Source organism: Macrobrachium nipponense, chromosome 12, assembly GCF_015104395.2.
Source record: "Macrobrachium nipponense isolate FS-2020 chromosome 12, ASM1510439v2, whole genome shotgun sequence".
Lineage (NCBI taxonomy): Eukaryota > Metazoa > Arthropoda > Malacostraca > Decapoda > Palaemonidae > Macrobrachium > Macrobrachium nipponense.
The window spans coordinates 42,290,150-42,311,112 of record NC_087205.1 but is presented as its reverse complement, the minus strand read 5'-3'; positions in this window follow the sequence as shown (position 1 = coordinate 42,311,112).

The following is a 20,963-nucleotide window of genomic DNA, read 5'->3' as shown; positions in this document are numbered from 1 at the left end:
TGGGAGCAATATTAATGTTACGACAATTTTTTTACTTTTTTTAAATAAGATTTTAACTGAGGTTTAATGATGACTTTTTATTTTTTGGTCAAATGCATTGATAACTGTTTTTCCGAAATTTGGCTACACGTGATATTTTCTTACAGTTTTGAAATATGTGACATTTCACTCTTATGAAATATATCATGGTGCTATGTAAGCAACAATCGTACTTTCGCATTGAAACAATATAGAAATATGGAGCATGTTAAGCTGCCAGTTGGTGAATTTTGAACGAAATCCTATGCAGCCATGTAGTATCTGTTATGAGCATAGCTGTACATAGTTTAGTTTTATTTTTATATATACATCAACCGCCTCGATAGTTGGCGTTTAGTAAAGCCCAGCACCCGGAGTACGGAAAAACCGACTTTGGCCCTTTACACACACACCCAACACACACACACACACACACACACACACATATATATATATATATATATATAATATATATATATATATATATGTATATATATTATACTATATACATATACATCATACTATACATATATATAGTTATATATATATATACTATATATATATATATATATATATAATCACGGAGAAAATACATAGGTCTAAGAAAACTATATCTAAAATCTAAATCAACCCCTTTCCTTTCTTGACCATATTTTCTTGAGCTACGGCGTTGCCATTGAAAAAAAAGAACTGAAATCACAGGCAAAAAAAGTGATGAAATCACCAAAGGGGTAGGAAATTTAGCCCGGCCACAAGAGACAGATATGGAAGTCAGGGGAAGCAAAGGAAGGGGTAGGTAGGGAGGGCGGAGGACTTGACTCCCCAACCTGATAAATAATGATGATGAAAGCGAGAAGTAGAAGTAGGAGTCTTTTCTCAGTCAGTATAGAAAGCGAGTGACATTACAATACGCTTATTGAATAGCCTTCGGCTTGGACGAAACACCGCTGATGCTGGAAATGAAATTCGGTAAACTTTCTAATCGTTCCAAAGTTCTACATTTAACGGAAAATTAAATGTAGAATTCTCCCTTGGTGTGGCGTGTAAAGAAATATCTTTTTTCTTTTTTGCGCATTATTTTTCTGATTTGTATTCAAGAAAACAATATAAGTCTTTTGTTTACTTTGGTGATGGTTTCAACTATAGACACTGATTTGATGGTAATAGGGTCATTTACGAATTTGTTTGTTGACTGTTGAACCTGAATAGTTCTTGAAGCTGACTGACTGTTTGACAGTTAAATATGGATTGATACTGCCTTGGAGTTTTTCTATTAGGCAGTCCAGCCCAGTCCAGTACAGAGTCCAGATTCGAGTCCAGAGCGGAGTTTCAACAAACCACTCTAGATTTTGTGGACATTTCATATTTTGGAGAGCTTCGAGAAGAATTCGGCGAAGGCCCAGTGAGGAGCTTTCGAAGACTGAAGAAGGCGACCCATGAAACTTTGGCTTGATCGCCTTGCCTCTGTGGCATTTGGAAGACCAGCAGCATCTTAATCTTACGGAATGTAAGTCAGTACTTGAGAGCGTTTCTGCAGACTCCGTGTGACTGACTGCTCTGTTTCTTTGACTGATTTGTGCCACTGCGGCTTAATTCAATCATGGTCGCCAACACGTCGAGAAGAATTCAAGTCAAAGACTCGATCACTATAATTACCATTTAGCTTGTGCCTGTTGTCCACAAACCATTGATATTTCGTGTTTCTAAGAAATTAAACTCTATTATTTAAATTGATTCTTTGCCTAGTTACTACTTTTCATTTACGAAATTAACGTCATTACACGAAGCAAGTTCTTTGTTAAGGCTTGCTGAATTTCTTATTATTTACGTTAAATTATTTAATATAAATTTTTTCCGCGAAAAATTGGTTATTTCCAGAGTTATTTTTCTAAATTGTAGGTCCTTTATGCATCGTGAAATAAATTTCGATGGAGAGGAAGTGGTGCATACCTACCTACACTCCGACATACCAAGGGTGATTTCCTCTCAGGGCAGAGAAACGAATCTTGTCATTTTAAGTTAGTAAAGTTAATAGTTATCTGTGTCTTTGGATTTACATCCTCACCGTGATTTGCTAGTTTTTCCCACCGGTGATGTGAAAATGATGCAGGAGCACCTGATTCCAGTAACACCCAACACTGACCTGGGCCAGGTTTTTAATAGTGAACTGAACTCAATCATCGGAATGAGTTCGCCCGTTAATATTACTCTCGTCGACAAAGAAGAAAAAACAAAAACAAAAACAGACTGTAATGCTAGAAGTGCCAGTGTTTATCTCTTCAGGTATGGTTATGGTTTGCGTTGTGCGTATTATAATGGCACAGGCTTCTGTAATGATTGAGAAAAAGACTCCTACTTCTACTTCTCGCTTTCATCATCATTATTTATCAGGTTGGGGAGTCAAGTCCTCCGCCCTCCCTACCTACCCCTTCCTTTGCTTCCCCTGACTTCCATATCTGTCTCTTGTGGCCGGGCTAAATTTCCTACCCCTTTGGTGATTTCATCACTTTATTGCCTGTGATTATTATTATTACGATCAGCTAGGCCTGCTGAAACAAAACATCATAACTGCCAAACCGGAAGACATTTACGAATACCAGTTTTCCCTTGCAAGTTCATTACTATACCTCTTAGGCCTACGACTTTGGAGAACTCAAGTGCCGACAGAGGGCGGGGCAAATATATGGGATTTAGTTAAGAAAAGTATATTTGATTAATCTGAGCATCTTGGGAAAAGTAATTTTTCAAATCTTAGTTTTAGCAGAAGGGTTAAAGGTTCGTGTGAATCAAGTATTAAGAAAAATATGAGTATTAGGAATATGGTTTGAATATAGTAATTTTGCATAAGGGAAAATTATCCTTATTAAGCATTCGAAGAAATCAGTGTATATATATATATATATATATATATATATATATATATATATATATATATATATATATATATATTTATTTATTATTATTTATATATACATATTGTAATGGGGTACCTCAATTTACGCAGTTGCCTGTTCAAATTAATGTAATATTAGGAACCCAGAATGAAGCAAAGTCTTCATTTTTAATTCAAAATGAGGATACAGGCGACTTCACCCCTCTCTCTCACACCACTTCCTTTCAATGAATTAATCCTGTAATTGCTTTTTGTTTGGTTGACTGCTGGTAACTTGTGTTTACAGATTTGCCAGCTGAAAGAGAAAGTTCGCCCAAGGGTATGCCTCACCGTTGACAGATGGCATCCAGCTTCCATATTTAAAAGTCCAGACCGCATGGTCACCTAGTACGACCTCGTGGCAGGAAGGCGCCAGGAACAGGCAATGCATCTATCAGGATGCTGGTGAACCCTCTCTGAGGTCACCTAAGGGGTGAACACCAGACAGCCTTAGAACACTTGAGAACTTCTCCCGTGGTCATCTGAGCTACTTCCCTTTGAGAAGGGCTGTTTGCTAGCCTATGTGACCTTTTGGGCTGATTCACATATCCCTCCCTTACTGGCAATCTAAGGAGGAGGACACCAAACTCCAACAGGAGGTAATGTGCAAATCTCAAGGTTACTAGCAGTCAGTCCCATCTCCTGTCTCTGACTTCATTTCCTTTCATACTTTTTAGCAATTCCTGTATTGTGATATACTTGTAGAGTGTTGTGGACCATTAGCCAAGAGTTTCTCAGTGAGATGCACTCAGTCCTTAGTAAAAGATAAGCAACGTAACTCCTTTCTTTGTAAGTGACCAGTAACATAGCTCATTTCTTTGTGAGATCGAGTTGTTAGGTACATTCTGTACATATCCCTTTCGATCATCGACCAAGTGTCTTTTGCAATCTGTTCAACTCCTAATTGGTCTCGTCCCAGTCCCATAATCGAGCGGCTGTGGATCCGTGATTCCCCGTGACCGGAGACCTCCGGTCACCTGTTCATCTACTTCAAGATCCAACTAATTGTTAATCATTATCTGTGTTACAGGGCTCTTACGTCCCCCTTGAACACATAGGGTGCAATCCTTTCACTTATAATGTGATTAAGAGTGTAAATATAATTAATTAAACTAAATTAAGCTACTACCTAATCTGAAGTAGGCCCTCGGCTGTCATTTTGCATATTATTGCCCCTCATTGTTCAGGTCATTGTGAGAGCAATTTCGCGTTATCCTCCATGGTTGTTGCACTCCCAACAATCATATAGATATATATATATATATATATATATATATATATATATATATATATATATATACATACAACACACACACACACACACACACACACATATATATATATATATATATATATATTATATATGTATATATATTTACATATATATATATATTATATATATATATATCTATATATATATGAAGAAAATGGGTGGTGGCGCGAAGGTATGTGTGACATGAATTTGTTGACGACGGGTTAGCTGTTTCGCAGGTGGGGAATATGTTTGACTTACAAGCGGCGCGCGGCTGAGCCCTGTTTGCGCTTGACTGGCGAAATCTCAGGGCAAACTGGCTACGTTTTCAGCTGTTGGCTTCGCCCCATTGGAATCTGAGAAATTCCAATCTCGTGTCATAAGTGAGACTCATCATTTTTCGATGAATGACCTGAACAAGACGTCGGGTGATTAAATATTCTAATCCTGTGGAACTCGGATTTTGCCGGCGGGACCTAGAAACGTATATGCGTATGTGTGTTACGATAACTTCTTAAAAAGATTATAATCAATTCTTCGTTCTGGTGCGGTGAGCCGAGCATAGAGGTCGGTCGCGTCAGACACACAATGAACCCAGTTTTCCTTTTGTTGAGAGTAAGTGTTGAACTGGGAAACTCATTAACTTTGACCAATTTCACCCGTTTGAAGAATTGTTCCACTTCCGATGTTTTTGTTTATCTGTAGTATTCTCTACGTATCTGAAGCGTGATTTTGTTTACATTTTTATTCCATTATATTTCTGCTGTATTAGCTATGTTGGGATTTTCCTTTCGCCACAGGGATGCTTTCTGTCTTGTAGTTGAAATACCCTCAGACTATAAAGACGATGCATAAATAATAAGACATAGTTAGCGATGACGGCTGAAGGGATTTTTGACACGTTTTCTGTTTGGTATTTGGTTTCCCAATTACCCAGTGCCATCTTGAATTTTAAGAAAAACTTCTTTTCTTATAACTCAGAATTTAATTTTGGTCGCGTTTGTTAAAAATAAGGTATATGAGAGAGAGAGAGAGAGAGAGAGAGAGAGAGAGAGAGAGAGGAAAGGCGACTCCCCGTTAGGAAGAAGTAATACCAACATTCTTTGCATCTCTTCCAAGGTAGGCGAAGTATAAGACGCTTCCAACAATAAATTAGAAATAAAACAAAACTTGTAAACCATTTAACTTACGAAAAGACAAAAAGCATAATAATAATAATAAATAATATAATAATAATAATAATAATAATAATAATAATAATAATAATAATAATAATAATAATAATAATAATAATAATAATAATAATAAAAGCATAACAGCCAGATTTCCCAATTACAGGGGGAGCTATCTTCGCCTCACCCCCTCTCCTGTATTACCACAACCACCGAACTCTCAGTAATACGCCAAGGAAAAAAGCAGCCTAAAATTAAACAAAAAGCAAACAAGCAAACATAGTCCAAAGTTAAATTAAAAAGAAAAAAAATTTGAGAATCACTCACCCAAGTCTCGCCAAAGTGTAAATTCGAAGTCAAGAAGTGTCTCTGTCGCCCATGTTACATTTAGCCACAATATACCACCGTCTCGTATATAAGCAATTAAGGGCTCATTAGCAGCCGAGAGTATGATTCCCGGCGGGGTAATTATCATAATTGAGCCCCAAGTACTTAATGGGAATGACATTACGCAGAATGCAAGCAGGGTCAGTCATTGGCAGAACGAGATCTTCGGTGGGAAATTTGTTGTTGTGGCCGTGAATTTGCACCAGCTGCTTCATTACCTAGCGCCATCATTGTGTGTGTGTGTGTGTGTGTATGTAAGCACACACACACACACAAACACACACATACACACACACACACACACACACATATATATATATATATATATATATATATATATATATATATATATATATATATATATGTGTGTTGTGTGTGTGTGTGTGTGTGTGTGTGTGTGTGTTTGTTTGTATATGTAACTGAACCACGAAAATATGAAACATTGTGAATATTAAATAAAGACAAAATTCACGAAGGAAAGATATATATATACTCTATATATATATATATATATATATATATATATATAGAGAGAGAGAGAGAGAGAGAAGAGAGAGAGAGAGAGAGAGAGAGAGAATAAACTTACATTGTGGAATCACCTGATCATATAAACTCAAATTTGCTGAGGAAAAAGTTTTTAAATTAATATTACTTTTAAAGAAATACATTTTAACAAAAAAATACCTCCACTATATTTCCACACAAAACTAAAAAGCAAATCACTCATAATAAATAAGTGCCTTGATTCTATCCTGACCCCTAAATATAAAATATATATATATTACGAAGAGCTTGTTTTTATATAGCCAGCTTTGTAAAAAAAAAAAAAAAAAAAAAAAAAAACTAACCTCCTTAAGTACAAAGTTCCTAAACTTCTATATAGGATCAGCGTCTCAAGCTATGCTTAGGATGCTGCTTAGTCTCTGCGGAGGAGCTGAGAAAGTTATTTGGAAGCAGATGATTCCAGTATTTTTGGATATTTTTAGAACGAGGTTTGACGGAGGCTATGAAATATTTTCTTTTCGTTGAGATAAATCAACAGCGATAGAAAGAGAGGGAGGGAGAGAGAACCACTTACTACTTGGCGTAGACGAAAAAACTTTTTATAATTTTATCTCTTGTTAAAAAATTAAAGAAAAAATCCAGGTTTGCCCTCTTTCTCTCCTATATATATATATATTATATATATATATATATATATATATATATATATATATATATATGATTATATATATACATATATATACATATATATACATATATACCTCATATATAGTATATCCCCCCCCATATATTATTATAATATATATATATATATAGATATACAATATATATTACATATATATATATATATATATTTAATATAATATATTATATAGTTATATATATATATATATATATATTCTTTTTTTTTGTCCAAGATCAATCAATAGAGGGGAAAATCTAGCACCGAAAAGTTTGTGTAAATCCCTTAGAGTTATTCAATACAAATTGATTTCGTTACATATTTGTTTATAGATTTACGTATTTTTTTCTAAAACTAGCTTCGTGTTTTTAACGTATCTATATACATGATGTATGTATACATATACACATTTATAGAAGAAATTACCTTAAAACACCCCGTATATAACAAAAAGCACTACATAGGCCTAGCAGTATCCAGGCCTTCCTTTGAGCGTCGTAGGGGAGAAAACGGGTTTGCTAACTACCCAACTAGGCCTAGGGGGGAGGGGAAGAAAGGAGAGGGGGGAAGGGGGAAATGGTAAGGGGAAGAGAACTCCAGTCATAGCCTCAGCGCATAGCCGATTGGATTGGCGTGAATCTAAACTTGGTTGCAAATGGATCATTTTGTCATTGAGCTTAGATTTTATTATCTTTATTTTACATGAGTTTATACGTATAATATATATACAGATACACACACACATACAAGCACACACACATACACATATATATATAAATATATATATATATATATATATATATATATATAGATATATATATATATATATATATATATATATAAACACACAATAATCCATTTACAACCGAGTTTAGATTCACGCCAATCCAATCGGCTCTGCGCTGAGACTACGATTGGCGTTCTCTTCCCCTTACCATTTCCCCCTTCCCCCTCTCCTTTCTTCCCCTCCCCCTAGGCCTAGTTAGGGTAGTTAGCAAACCCGTTTTCTCCCCTACGACGCTCAAAGGAAGGCCTGGATACTGCTAGACCTATGTAGTGCTTTTTGTTATATACGGGGTGTTTTGAGGTAATTTCTTCTATAAATGTGTAAAATATATGGGTATATGTATACATACGTCATGTACATGAATACGTTAAAAACGGGAAGCCGGTTTTAGACAAAAATACGTAAATATATATAAACAAATGTGAAAGAAAATCAGTTTATATTGAATAACTCTACGGAGTTTACAAACAATATTTCGGTGCTACATTTCCCCATCTTCTTCTATTTCTTCTCTTCTTATTCTTCTTCTTCTTCTTCTTCTTCTTCTTCTTCTTCTTCTAATCGAAATAACGTTTTTCCCGATAACTGTTGTCGGTGTTATACTGTTTTATGTATCGACTTGACAGTCCAGAGAAGCTGTAATACCTCTCTCTCTCTCCTTTGTGGAGAGATGTCCATTGATTTCCATTCTCATTAAAGGCGGAGAGAAGAGAGAGAGAGAGAGAGAGAGAGAAAGGAGGAGGAGATAGAAAGAATGAGTGAAGGGAGAGGGACCCCCTCCCCCTACTGGGCTAGCTCTCCAACTGAGGGGACATGGCCACAACATAAAGAAGGGGGCGGACCCCTTGCGAGGGTAGAGACAGAGAGTGAGAGAAAGAGAAAGTGAGAGAAAGAGAGAGTGACAAATAGAGATGGGCAAAGAGAGAGAGAGAGAGAGAGAGAGAGTGAGACAAATAGAGAGAGAGATAGATAGATAGAGAGAGAGAGAGAGAGAGAGAGAGAGAGAGAGAGGAAATTCGAACCAATCTACTAAAATTTGTTGACACAAAATAACTCCCTGACCCAAGGCTTTTTTAATAAACGTTTTATTTAATTCACCTTAATTATATTTACATTTTTTTTAATTTAATTGATTTTACTTTTCCTAACCTTTAATTACGCCTTTTTTTTATCTCCATCTCGAATCCACAATACCTTTACATCCTACATAATGTCCTACACCGTCCTTTTACCTTAAACTGTCATCAAAGGTTCAATTTTCTGCATATATTATTCTACTGACAATTATTACTCTCTCGTTTTTTTTTCATTCCGCACTGAAACCCATAATCCCTAAATCATACACTAAGTCCTATAAAATCCTACAACATCCTCCTTACATCCTAAAACATCCTACATCATCCTACACTTAATCCTACAATATTCTATACTTCATCCTACAAATCCTGCACTGAATCTTACAACATTCTATATTTTATCCTACACCATCCTAGGCTACATTCTACAACATCCTACCCTTTCTCCTACAACATTCTACATCTAATTGTACAAGATCTTGCATTACATCCAGTATTATCCTACACTTAATCCTACCCTCAAAATAAGAATCTCCTACACGTCATCCTACAACATTCTGCACTTCATCCTACAAAATCCTACACTTCATTCAACATACTACATCCAACTGCGTTCGTCCTACAACATCCCACACATCCTTCAACCTCTTGCATTGCATTTACATCCTACACTTCATTCTACAGCATCTTACACTTCATCCTACTGCATCCTACATTACATCCTACATCAACCTACCCTACGTCCCACACTGTACCCTACATCATCCTACACTACATCCCACACCATCATACACTTCATCCTACAGCATCTTACACTACATCCTACAAAGTCCTACATTTCATCCTACAACACCCTACACTTCAATATTCATCCTAGAACACTACACTACCTCCTATACTACATCCTATACTTCATCTTACAACACCCTGCTACATCCTACACTACATCTTATATTACATCCCAGAACATCCTACATTTCATCCTAGAACAACTTGCACTGCACCTTTTAGCTTCCTAAAATTCACCCAGTAACATCCTAAACTTCATCCTACAACATCCTAAACTTCATCCTACATCATCTGTCATCCTACAACATTATATTCTTCATCCTACATGTCCTACAAAATCTTACAACATCCTGCATCCTAACCAGAACAGCCAATTGCAGGAAAGGAATGTAATAAAGGGGAAGTTGACCTTCGTAGTCTCTGGATGCAAATTCGTTGCGAGAGATCCGACAACAACGAGGACCTCTATTCCAATCTGTCCCTCTCGATTAGGACTTTCGATTAAAGCGACAAGGATCCTCTAACGAAGTCGGGATTACGCAAACACCAAAAAAGGGAACAAAAAGTTTCATTTTCGTCCATTCCGGGATAAAGGTTGGTCCATCTTTTCCTCCATTCTGGATAAAGGTTATCTCTTTCCTTCATTTTGGATAGAGGGATAGAGTAGAGATCATTCTATATTTTCCTTCATGGTGGATAGAGGGATAGAGATGCCTCCATTTTTTCCTTCATTTTGGATAGAGGTTGCTCCATCTTTCCTTCATTTTTGATAAAGGCTGCTCAATCTTTTTCTTTTATTTGGAAGAAAAGGTTGCTCCATTTTGTCCTTTTTTGGGTAGAGGTTGCTCTACCTTTGGCTTCATTTTGGATAAAGGTTGCTCCATCTTTTTCTTTTGCATTGAAAAAGTTTGCTCCATCTTGTCCTTCATTTTGGATAGAGGTTGCTCTACCTTTGCCTTCATATTGGGTAAACATTACTCCATCTTTTTATTTCATTCTGGACAGAGGTTACTCCATGTTTCCATTCATTTTCGATCAAAGTTTCTCCATCTTTCCCTCCATTTTGGATTAAGGTTGCTCCATCTTTATATTCATTTTGGATAAAGATTTCCCCACCTTTCCCTCCATTTTGGATTAAGGTTGCTCCATCTTTATATTCATTTTGGATAAAGATTTCCCCACCTTTCCCTTCATTTTAGATAAAGGTTGCTCCATCTTTTCATTCATGTGGAATAAAGATTGCCCCACCCTTTTCCTCATTTTGGATAGAGGTTGCTCTATCCTTTCCATCATTTTGAATAAAGGTTGCTCCATCTTTTCCTTCATTTGGATAAAGGTTGCTCCATCTTTTCATCCATTTGGATAACGGTTGCTCCATCTTTTCCTTCATTTTGGATAAATGTTGCTCCATCTTTTCCTTCATTTTGGATAAATATTGCTCCATCTTTTCATTCATTTAGGTAATGGTTACTCCTTCTTTCCTGTTCAGTTTGGATAAAGGTTACTTCATCTTTTCCTTCATTTTGGATAAAGGTTGCTCCAACTTTTCCTTTGTTTTGAATAGAGGTTATTCCATCCACCCTTCACTTTGGATAGAAGTTACTTTTTGTCTTTCATTATGAATTGAAGTTCAACCTATTCCTTCATTCTGGATAGCGGTTACTCTCTTATTCCTTCATTTTGGATAACGGTTACTCCATGTTTCCCTTCATTCTGGGGAGAGAGATAAAGGTAACCCCATCATTCCCTTCGTTATGGATAGAGGTTTCTCCATCATTTCTTTCATTTTGGATAAGGTTACCTCCAAGTTGTCCTTCATTCTGGATAAAGGGATACAGCTACCTCTGTCCTTTCCTTCATTTTGGATAAAGGATGTTCCATTTATTGCTCATTTTAGGCACTGTGTACACCATCTTTCCAATTATTTTGGATAAAGGTCACTCCATCCTTTCCTTCATTCCGGATAAAGGTGAAGAAAGAATATCCATAAATGAAAAAGATCACAAAAAATATTCATATGTTTAAAGGTTATAAAGGTTATGAAGCAGAAACCAAAGTGATTTGGGTCCTGCTTGAATAACTGTGCTTGCGTGACACCGGGTTGGTTTGGGGAGAGCTTGCGCGCTCGCAAGCTTTAGGACGAAGTGTTATATTTTCTTCGATCTTTATTGCGTGTTTTTTTTTTACATAAATCTTCAGAGTTTTGATTTGATTTGCATTTAAACTACAACGCAATACACATACGTGTTTAGAGAGAGAGAGAGAGAGAGAGAGAGAGAGAGAGAGAGAGAGAATGCCCCAAATCGGAAACAAATAAAAAATAACTAAAACATTATAAACGTGAAACAATTCCTTTAGTATTTTAAACAAATGTAAAAAAACAAAAGCGTATAAAAGAGAGAGACAGAGAGAGACAGAGAGACAGCGAGACAGAGAGAGAGAAAGAGAGAGAGAGAGAGTGAGGCGCGTGTTGCTCGTTGTTGCCCTTTAATGGGGTCAGTCTTTTAACGGGAGGAGTAATGGGAGTCAAAGCGACCCATCGCCATTAATGCGCGCCACCGGTTCTTCGGATTAGGTATTAAAAAGGGTTAATTGGATACCACCCCGCTCTCTCTCTCTCTCTCTCTCTCTCTTTCTCTTTACGTTTTTTTATTTTACATCTTTAAAAAATTCACCAAACGAATTATTTTATGCTCATAGTGGGGAATTTCTCTCTCTCTCTCTCTCTCAAGCGATTAAGGGCGTTATCGACGCATGAAAAATAATTGTTACGATACTGAAAAGAGTATAACATATATATATATATATATATATATATATATATATATATATATATATATATATAAATATATATACCGGGTGTTTCAAAATTAGAACCCGCCCCCCCTCCACAGAACAAATGGAAAGTTATGAAGTTTTCTGCTTTAGCCTATCTTCAAGTACATTATCCTACGTTTCTATTAAGCTATTTTTCATTTAAACATTTCTTGTATTTTCAGACTGAGTGACGGATTTAGATACAGCCATGGCTAACGACTCAGAGGAAATCAGATGGATTGACTGAATCCGGGCTATAACCTACAGAGCCCAGGGATGTTGGCGCATCCTTCATTTCATGTTCCTGGATAGCTAAATACATTAAAAGAGATGAATCCTTTGTTAAAAGAAACTGGAACAAAAATCCATATGACTCTCATCGCGAAAAGAGTGAGAATCTTGGAAGGCCTGAAGTCCTTTTTCAAGAGTCAAAAGACATCATAGCTGAGGCAAAGGGTAGACCAAGAAAGTCTTTATGTAAACTGGCATTAGAACTAGAAATGAAAAGGGGAAAGAAGAGAAGTTATAGTCTGTATATTGTGAGTTGAAAAAATCTGGTATCAAGCCATTTCATGTTATCAGCAAGCCCAACATCACTCAGCAACAGAGAGAAGACCATGTATGGTTTTGCGGTTCATTTCTTAAAGACTGGGATGAAGCTGACTTTCTCCATGTTGCTGCATCAGATGAATTCTTCATTTACACAGTCAAGAAGCCAAATTATGAAAATGACATCATTTGGGCTGCAAAGTTGGACGATATCAACGATGACGTGTGCTATCGCCAAGTTGTGAAATTTCCTGAATTGGGAATTTTTCTCTGTTTCACAACCAAACGGTTAATGTGGATCATCAAAGAAAAAGCACAGTCATGGAATGGCAAATACTTCAGAGAAACTGTGCTTACTGGTGGAGTATTTCTTTTCCTCAAAGGTCCTGAAAATGTGTCATCTGATGAAGAAGTCACATTTTTGCATGATAAGGCACCATGTTTCAAGGCTCTTCAGACACAGGAGCTGCTTCAAAACAGTGGTATCAATTTCTTTTCGTCAAGTGAATTTCCAGGTAGCTCCCCTTACCTTAATATGTGTGAAAACATTGGTAGTATCTTAAAGCACTGTGTTGAAGTGCGCACAGTGAACTATGATGGTATACTAAGCCTCAACGACCTGTAAAGAGAGGTGACCGAAATGCTCAGGGAAATGGAGTTTGAGTCTCAGCTTTTTGCGATTTGCTGAAATCATACCCTTCAAGAATGTAGGCTGTGGTACAGGCAGATGGAGGCCACACAAAATATTAAATACTCAGAGAGAAACTTAAGTAAATACCTGTTTTGAATTACTTTTGTTTTTGTCCATATCAATTTTAGTTTATGCTGTAGAGGTGGGGGCTCTAATTTCGAAACACCCTGTATATATATAATATTCTTTTCAGCATCGCATCACACACACATATACATATACTATATATATATATATATATATATATATATATATAATATATATATATATATATATACATATATATATATATATATATATATATATATATATATATATATATATTAACTTTATCACTTACACAATTGTTCTGTGCACTAATACATGTACTAACAGGACTTCATTAAGACTAGATGATATCTAACGGGATGACCAGACATGTAGTCCAGCTGTATTTACATGTGTGTTGGGGAGAGCATGAAAGTCGTTATTCTTGTTATTACTCTCCTTCTCCTTTATGACCTTGACCTTTGTCTGCCTGGCGATCATTCCAGGTGTTCATAATCCGTGTGGTGTCTTGTGTTTATGCTTTCTTTTCTATTGTAGAGTGCACGATTTTTCTTGACAGGCTGTCTTCAAGTCCGTTTGCTATGTTGCCTACCATTACATTGCGCTTGTTAAGAAGGCTTTCTCTAATATCAGTCTGGTCGTTTTTTATGTTCCTAGAAAAAAATTCATATTTACTCAATCTATTTTATGGTCTTCTACCCAAGAGTGCTTGGCGACTGCCGGCGTCTGATTTTATATAGTGCCTTATGTTTTGTATATAAGGTTGATTACTTCGTTCTTTGAAGGATTTGCCACTTTCGCTGAAGTAACGCTCTTCAGTCTAGACACGTTGCCATATATAACCCCCCGCCCCCGTTCTTGCCTCTTCCCCCTCCACCAACTTTTTGTTTCTAACTATTTTAATTTTTAATGGTGTTTTTGTAACTGCCTATCAGTTTGATGGGAGTAATGGGGTTGTTGTCTGGGACTGTTATTATTTTCTTGCCTTTCAAATGTTGCTTTCCATTCCTTTCCCTCTCCCCAAAACAGTATGTGTTGCCTTAGTGTGTGCCTCTTCCCACCAGTACTTAGGGTATCCTAATCTCCTAAAGCTCTCCCTCAGGTGTTCCAGCTCTTCATCCAAGAATTCGGGACTGCAAATCCTATAAGCCTCAATGGTCAACCCTTTCATTAGTATCACCTATTCTGGGTACTATTTTAAATTCCAGTTTACACAACTGTTGATTTCTGTGCTAGACTTTCCCATACTGAATTATCCAGTAGTATAAATTAACTAGCTTTGATGTGACATCATTTACTAAAGTTCCTAATGATGACTTACTTCAATATTTATCACAACATTTGGACTTGTACAATCTAGAATTAATTAATAATGTCATTATTGATTTGATATCCCTTTGTATAAAAAATTGTAAATTTCCTTTCAATGGTAATTTTTTTTAACATGTATTTGGTAAGGCTATGGGGAACCCTCTTTTGCCACTTTTATCCAATATTTACATGGGATTCTCGAGTCTAGACTTATTCCAAGAAATCGATTCTCTAAGTGTTTTGGGTTAGATATGTAGACGATTCTTTTTGTATTGTAAAAGAAAATTCAAATATTCCTGATTCCTTGCATACAATTAATAATCTTGTACCGTCCATAAAATTCACAATAGAATATGAAGAAAATCATTTCATACCATTATTGGATGTCTTGGTTATTAGAAATTACATCAATTTGTGTTTTAAAGTATAAACTATATAGGAAGCACACGAATAATTTGTCATATTCTAACCATGCTAAACAAATTTAGGTGTCAACATTTTCCAGTATGTATCTTACAGCTCTTGGAATTTGTAGTCCTGAATTTTTGGAAGACGAGTTTAAAACAATAGGAAATTTATTATGTTACCCTCCATATTTTTGGGAACTTTGTAAAAATAAAGAAAAAAAAAGACATATCATAATCTAACCAATCTTAACAAAGAATTTGAGAATATTCCCTGTTTACCATTTCATCCTAATTTCATTCCTGAAGATCCCATTTTAAAAACTATTGATATTAACTTAGTATTTTTAAATATGAAAATATTTTGAGAAATAAACCAATGAAGAATGCCTGCCAAATTCGAACAATATTGTATACAGTAATCCTTGCAAAGAAAGTAATAGGGTATATATTGGTCAAACATCAAAAGAACTAAATGTGAGATGCGCCCAACGCAAATATGTCATATCAAGATGCTTAACAAGTAATGGCATTGTGGATCATTGGCTTAAGACCGGCCATGCTATTAACTGGGATAAATCTTCAATAATCTACAAGGTCAACGACCATCGGAAGAGGAATCTGCTGGAGATGATATTTACTGAAGCCACACGCACCAGGAATGTTAGTCTCGACCCTGGATTATCGCTTGATCCTTTGTTCTTGTCCTTATTGTTTAAAGAACGTGCTGCCCAGATTAACAAGCTGTAACCCCGCCCCTTCTGTTTTTGTATATAAAGCCCCGTCAACATCATTTGTAATCAGAGCGAACTTAAAAATGTAGAATAAACTACAAAAGTACTTGTTCAAAGTTTCTGTTTTCACTCACCTTCTTACGTGGATTTTGTAGAACAGTTTGAAATATTGGCAACAGCACCAAAATGAGAAGCTATGTTGATAGAAAATCTGACTTCGTTTCTTGTTATTGCATAAAAAAACTTTATCATTCGTGAACCTATGTAATTGATTTAGAAATGTGTAACGGGAAAGATGATATTTGATATCTATAATGGAAGAAATGGTTTTACCTCTCTGTTGTTATAAATTTGGCAGATATGCGGAGATTAAACACACGTGGGAGGAACCAAACAGCCCCGCCAGAGAGCTCTGGTCATTTTGGAAATACTATAGCTAGGCAGAGCCAGTCTCAAGCCCGGATTGAATTAGGGAGGTTGGAATAAGAATGGCGGCCATCTTTTTAACACCTGCCCAAACCCATCTTTAAAACAGCAACCCCTACAAGGGATTAAGCCAAGGAAAAAATAAAAAAGTAAAAGACATAATCTTCGTCATTTAGTTAAATGGACGACCTATATTCGATTCGCAGGTGAGGACAGACAAATAGGTATGCCCCAACCCTGATTTTATCTATCCTACTTTTGTGCTTCAAGCCTCAAGCCAGCGACAAGCACTTGCCCCAGTGTTGTAGATATGAGAGGAAGTGGGAGACCTCATGTAGACCCCTGGACACTTCCAACCCATCACAGACACCTCATCTCAATTCTATAGATGCTTTATTGCATATAAACTCTTTCAAATTGCAAATAATATATTAGATCTCTTGCACATCACAAATTGGTAGCAATAGAGGTTGATTGCAATTTATGCAAATTTCGCCTGAATGGTTCTGTCTGCAAAATGGGCGATTTCGCGGAGTGGTGGGGAGGGGGACGCCTAGGAAGGGGATGGGGGGAAGGAAGGAAGGGAGGAAGATGGGGAAGGGTAGGGGGGTTTGTTAATCTCGAACCTGAATTCGGAACTGCAGTATAGTGTAATTTGTTTTTGATTGACGGGATAGGTAATTCTGTAGTTTTCACAAATAATTAATACCAAATGATCAAATCAAAACCATCTCTTTCTTTAAATATATATATTACCTTTCCATAAAATTCTAAAGTTGATCCAACGTCCTCTAGGCAACACGATGTATAATAGGCAGTCATTTCCTTGTCATTTTGAAATATAATTGCTCTCAGAAAGTTGTCCCAAACTGGGATATATTGATCAAGTTCAGGTCAGTAATTATAAACTCGGGTCAATTTATCCGGCAGGAAATTTATGAACACCAAGGAAAGCCTCGAAACCTTTCGTACTTCGGGATAATGCAAATTGGATATCCGGAAATGCGCGGTTAAACGCGCCTCGATCAGTTTTGAATTATTCTTAAAGGTTCTGAGATATGTATTATTTATATTATATATATATTATAATAATATAATATATTATATATATATATATAAAATATATATATATAGATATTATATATACATACCAAACTTGAGCACTTGTACCATTGTATTGTGCATTTTTACGAATAATAACAGGGGCATCGATTAATATAACGGTATTCATTGGAGATTTTATTTACAGTTACCAGTTGATGAGGACAGATTAGCCTCTGAAAGCTTGTAACTTTTGTATATAGAATTTTGTTGGATACCATCTTGTTTAATTAAGATCCTGTTATATATATATATATATATATATTATATATATATATATATATATAATATATATATATATATATATCAAAAATGTAAATAAATTCTTCTGCTAAAACAGCATAATTATGTCTGAAGTATAAAAGCCCATTAACTGACTCCATCCTTATCAAGCAGTAAACGATGAAAGAAGTTACATTGGCAACAAGATAATAGGATCAACCTTTCCAATGGAGGCTGGGATTCTGACCATATAGACAAGGTCTTCCTTAAGGCAACGAATGAAGAGGATTAAGACAATTAACAGAACCTATGGCGGCTCAGTGACGGCCACAGGCATCACCTAAGGGTATTTCTCCCACTATATTTCATCAATGTAACTTCTTCCGTCATTCACTTGCTTGATAACGTTGGTAGTTAGCCACTGAAATATAGTCTTTAGCTTTAAAACAGTGTTTTGATGGGCCTTTTATTTTTATATATATATATATATATATATATATATATATATATATATATATATATATATATATATGTGTGTGTGTGTGTGTGTGTGTGTGGTGTGTGTGTGTGTGTGTGTGTGTGTACAAGATCTTTAGATCAAATTCTACCATTTTTAACTGTATCTAGACAAACGGCCCAGATTAGAATCCCAACCGAGGCAGATAACCGTATCCATTATAGGTGTGAGTTATTCCCGAGGTTTAGTGATTCTATGTTAAATGATATTTTAATATTTGTTGATTTAGATATATATTATTGTCGTCACAAAGTGTGAGGTCAGTTCAATTTCTTCTCCATAAATATGTGATTACAAAGGAGTAGTTTTATATCATTATAGCTCTTCATTCTACTGCTATAGTAGATTCACATCAGCCGAGCATCTGTTGTCTAGGCCTGTCCCTTACGACGCTCCTGATTGGCTGTTGATAAGCAAATCATAGGGCTGGAAACTCTCAGTCTCGCTTCTTGAGAGTTCACATAGGCAGGATGTATGTTCCTTCTTCCAATTCAAAAATTATAACTTTCATTACACCTGTTTTACTGCAGAAACGGACTGGTTCCGAATTTCTTCGCTGTACATCTTCAAGCCAATAATTTAAGGATTACAATGATAGAAGAATTATGTACGTTAGTAAACTTAATGCTAAAATATCTTTAGTGAAAAAAACCTGAAATTCTTTATATAAAATATATTCTTTCATTCCTTACATGAGATCGCAGTGCATTCATCAGTTATCGTCTTGTGTTTCATATAGTTTCGTAGCTTAAATTTCATGGAAGACAATGCTACCCAAAAAATTATAGGTAGGGCTATCAATAGGAAAATAACAAGCAAGAGATTAAGAATATTAATTAATCTCTCTTATCTTCGTGTAGTCAGGTGTTGCTCACGTGATCACTCAATGACGTCATCATCATGATCACGGCCCCTTGATAGAAGAAGTCTTATGGGGTAAAAAGAATATTAAGACTTCATTATCGTCACCATCATTATCACCATCACCCTTTCATATCTTGTAGTGGAAATCTCTAAATGAAAAAAATCGTGATACCTTATGGAGGAAATTCATTTATCCCATTGATGTTTCTTTTCTCACAATATTCCTTTTATAGTGGGCACAATTTCAGTGTCGAAAATGATAAAACAATGATTGCAGGTCCACAATAATATCGCATGTGAAAGTATATAAAGTGTTTAATGATAATAGCGTTTCGAACCCTGCACCAGGTTCATCCTCAGCAAAGTGAACATTATGAATTTAAAAATCTTTCGAAGTAAACTTCTGAATAGGACAATTATTCCACTATGACGAACGCAAATGAAGGAAGCGCTCAACAGCCCAACTAGGTGATTCCGATGTTGTTCGAATTCCTGCTGGTTATTCTGCTGGAACGTCTTGTTGGCTGTGATGATGCTGCACGGTGTTCCCTTGGCGATGCGGCTGTAATAATGCCTGGACATCACGTCCCCCGTGTTGTAATCTGTCTGAGGGAGGAGAGCAGAAGAGGGGGCAGCATCAGGCGGAGAAAAAAACAGAGCTTGTCTTAAGATTAAAATTTTTAACAAAGTTTTTAAGAATGCAAAAATTGACTAATGGGTCTTCCCAACGAACGACTTGTTACCTAAAAAGCTTGTCCTAAGTTTATGGCGCACCTTCCACTAGTCTTCTTGTTTGGACATTTTTATTTTTAAAAATTATGTTAGATCCATCCCAATTCGGTCTATGGTTGTTCTTAAAAGGCATGGGAGACTATTGCATTGTTTCTGTGCATGAAGTGCATATGCTCGTTTGTGTTCCTTTATCGGGTCGGTAATCCTCTTCCACTTTCTCCAAATATTTTTCCTTGCAGTCATGACAGGGGATTTCGTATACTCCAGGAATGATAGTATTCTTATCGTTATTGTTGTTTCTGATTAGTTTATGGCTAATGGTGTTTTGGGTATTTGAAAACTATTTTGGTATCTTTCTGGCTACTGTTAACGTAATTACATAATTTGTCGAGGTTGGGATTAAATGGGAGGGGTAAGAATCTGTTGGGTTTTTCCTTGGGGTTGTTAACAGGACGATAAAATGCTTTCTTAGCTCGTGAAATGGCTTGTCAATAAAATGATCGGGGTATCTAGTCCTCTAAAAGTTGATCGTATGTGCTGAATTTCTCCATCGACAAACTCCGGTCGCATATTTTAAAAGCACGTAGGGCAAAGTTCATTACTACATTGCTCTTAATGTTATTAGCATGGAATGAATAAAAATGTATGTAACTTTCTGAGTTGGTTGTTTTGCGATACACCGAGAATTGAAATTTATAATTATTGTGATCTCTAATGACTAGTACGTCCAAAAAAGGTAGCTTATAATCTACTTCTCTCTCTATTGTGAATTTTATGGAGGGGAGAATACTGTTGGCTATTTCTAATAATCTGTTTAAGTTCTGATCGTTTCTTCGGATGACAACGAATATGTCGTCTACATACCTAACCCAGAGCAATGGTTTTAATGTATCATCACACCTGTTTAAGATTTCCCTTTCAACAAACTCCATACATAGATTTGCAAAG